Source organism: Azolla caroliniana, unplaced genomic scaffold (assembly GCF_043228905.1).
Source record: "Azolla caroliniana isolate FFs.n. ecotype wild unplaced genomic scaffold, voAzoCaro1.0.p SCAF_11, whole genome shotgun sequence".
NCBI classification, from domain to species: Eukaryota; Viridiplantae; Streptophyta; class Polypodiopsida; order Salviniales; family Salviniaceae; genus Azolla; species Azolla caroliniana.
Window position 1 is genome coordinate 11,351,629 of NW_028230446.1, and position 3,555 is coordinate 11,355,183.

Here is a 3,555-nt window from a genome sequence, read left to right on the forward strand (position 1 = left end):
AAGTCGATCACGACTCGGCCCCAGTTGTCTATAGCGACAGTCAAGGTGCTGTTGCCCTGTCGAAAAATCCGGTTCACCACAACGCCTCCAAACATATCGACGTTCGATATCACTTCGTTCGGGACTGCGTCATCTCAGGGAAAATCGGTCTAGAGAAAATATCCACAACCGACAATGTCGCAGATGGAATGACCAAGTGTCTTTCGGCAGACCGCTTTCGGTCTCTTCGGCATCAGATGGGCGTAACGACAAACCAGTCCGGTTAGAGCCGGACACAGCGCAGGATGGTTTCCGACAACCGACATCAGTTCCTTAATGATCGGCTTCAACTCTTCCGACCCGACCAGTTCGGTCTTCTGCCTTCGGACCCTGCCGACTCGAACAAAAACTGATATGTCCGAGAACCTAAGTTTATACCTGTAATCTTAGATAACCCATGTATACGCCCATTACGGGGGAGTGTCGAATACAAGTGTATAATGGACGTATTCACACTATCCCTTCGGGTCATTTGTGTAATTAGCATAAATGGTAGTTGCCCTAAGTCGGTCACTATATATAGTGACCTTGTAACCTTTTTGTAAGGTTGGTTGTTGTATTATTTGCTTTATGAAATAAAGAGTCTTTTGTGTGTCTCTCTCTCTCTCTCTCTGTGCAACGACCTAGAAACTGTCATACGCAGGTACTCAACATCAATCGAATGCTTCTTGATCTTCCGCATAGACGACTTTGTCTACAACATCAGCCTCACAGGGCTCTTGGTGTTTGCTGTTACGAGCACAGCTATGACGCCACTTTCACGCTCTTCTCTCTCTCTCTCTCTCTCTCTCTCTCTATGATAACAGAGGCTAATCACTTATTCTATTCAACTCTCTGTTCAACTCTCTCTCTATGTTTTTTCCCTAGATGTATTTATACTCATACATCATATGGGCTATTTACAAGTGTAGCGACAGTTAATCAGCCAACTCTCTACTGTCGACTCTTTGACTCTCGGTACTCAACCCGAATAGTTGGCTCCTCCTTGTCTTTGATTGTTGTCTCTTCTAGGCCCGAACAGTCGGCTCCTCCTAATGGAGGGACATATTCCAACACCTATAACATGATTTATTATAATTTTTTCATCACATCTTGACATTTTCCTAGTGATTTGTTCTAGGTTTATATGTATACAAAGCATAGTTCTAGCCATACGTCCCATTCATGTCATACTCAAATGCCAATATTCGTATCATACTCATACGTGAAAAGTCTCCAAGTATGATTGAAATCCATACGTGGTACATTGATATATACATATGGTGTACATTGTGTGTGTGTGTATGTGTGTGTGTGTGTGTGTGTGTGTGTGTGTGTGTGTGTGTGAGAGAGAGAGAGAGAGAGAGAGAGAGAATTAGAATTAGAATTAGAATTTTTATCGTCCATAAAGAGGCCAAATTTGACCTATGGGACCAAAGTATACATGTGTTCTTGATATATATCTCCTTCCTAAGAAGGGGTATTCATATGTTGAAGCACAAAGTCTCTATGTGTTAATAAAGCATACACATATGAGCTCAACCTTCTAGGTGGTGTCTTAAGTATGGATCTTAAGTTATCACTCCCTCTTAGTATGTCAACATATCTTGAACAAATTGCACTATATGTCAAGCATGTGAAGAGCAAGTGACATTCATCCTCTACCATGCCTTCATTGCATACTTTACATGTCTTCAAATTCGTTACATTTTGATACCATGATGCAACTTCAATACCTAACTTGTGAGATCGAGTACGAAGTAGTGTAAGGGCTCTACGAGCATTGCTACTCATATTGGTAATGAGATAAGGTTGGATACGATCAATATACATTCTTGCTTTATATTGAGACCAACATTCAGGGTTGACATTTGCAATGTAGTATTCTAGCTTTGTCCTCTTAGCATCCTCCCACTTCATCCTTAATGCTTCCACCAACCTTTCCTCAATCATTACATATTGCATAGCATTGCCTAAAAGCTCTAAAAGATCATCCACACCCCATCTTCTAAACCAGTGTTGCCTTTTGACGGCCAACATTGCCTGTCATGAGAACGGTATTCCAAATTTTTTGCCTGTCAAATTGACGGTTTACCAAAAAAAATGCCCTTCAAAAAGTAAATAATGTTTTACCTAGACACACCACAACATAATGTTACTACGTAGCATGTTTTTCCAGTAAAACATGTACGAGACAATGATGCCATAAATGCAAGGATAAGTCCAAAGATTAATTGGTTTGGTATTTAACACTATACAATAAAGTTAGATATGCAAGCCATATCCTATAGAGTTTTTGCTTTGGTCCTAGAGGAGTTCGCGACATATTAACATGTTAACATCAACTGGCAACATGAACTAACATGATGAAACATGATTTTATTATTATTAACTAGCCTCGCCGATGCATCCGCCACTCCATACACGATTCTATGTGCACATACGTATATGTGACACCTCGAAATATATGCATAGATATCTATCTATCAACCTAACCTACACTTAGATGATGATGTATGGACATACACATATACATATATTATACAAGATGCATGTTGATGTATGTCTCGATGCATCAATGGGTGAGGACCTTGGCAATTTACTACTCCTCTGAGCTTCGATTGTAGGACAAGATGCAGATCTTCGTGAAAACCTTAACTGGTAAGACCATTTCTTTAGAGGTAGAATCCTCTGATACCATCGACAATGTCAAGGCCAAGATCCAAGATAAGGAAGGGATAGCCCCGGATCAGCAGAGATTGATCTTCGCCGGGAAGCAGCTCGAGGATGGGCGAACCCTAGCAGATTACAACATCCAGAAGGAATCCACTCTCCATCTCGTGTTGCGTCGGCGCGGTGGGGCTAAGAAAAGGAAGAAGAAGACATACACAAAGCCCAAGAAGATCAAGCACAAGAAGAAGAAAGTGAAGCTCTCTGTCTTGTAGTACTACAAGGTGGACGACTCAGGGAAGGTTCAGAGACTCCGTAAGGAATGCCCTAATGCCGATTGTGGTGCTGGTACCTTCATGGCCAACCATTTTGATCGCCATTATTGTGGCAAGTGTGGGCTTACTTATGTCTATCAGCAGAAGGCATAAGCTTCATATTTAGGGTTTGGACTTTCTATGATGGTGTAGGTTGCATGCATGAAATTAGAGTTTTTTGTGTCTGGTTTTTCTTGCGAACTAAATGTATCCTGTTAGTTTTTCTAAATATTCAATTACTAGTGTTCTTTGCATTCCAGAGAGAGAGAGAGAGAGAGAGAGCTACCTTAGATGGGTGAGTAGGACTGCTGCAGGTGTTGCTTAAAGCCTGAATCTATGAGTAGACTGTAGCAGGAAACGAGCAACAAGCTTCGAGTAGGGATAGTTATTAGTGAGCACTGAGTTGCAAGCTTCCAGCAAGGTGTAGGGCTGAGGGAGCAACGAAGAAACAGGGGAAAAGGGGAGAAATGGGGGGAAAGGGAAAGGAAGGTTTTAGATGGGGAAACGGGGCGGGGGAATTGGGAAGAAAAGATTCATAATTTAGAGTCTAGAC

The 3,555-nt window shown here is 41.7% G+C and overlaps 1 pseudogene; it reads left to right on the forward strand.

Moving 5' to 3' along the window:
* Nucleotides 1-2,636: 2,636 nt before the first annotated feature.
* Nucleotides 2,637-3,258, forward strand: LOC147857778 (ubiquitin-ribosomal protein eS31 fusion protein-like; annotated as a pseudogene).
* The last annotated feature ends 297 nt before the right edge of the window (nucleotides 3,259-3,555 follow it).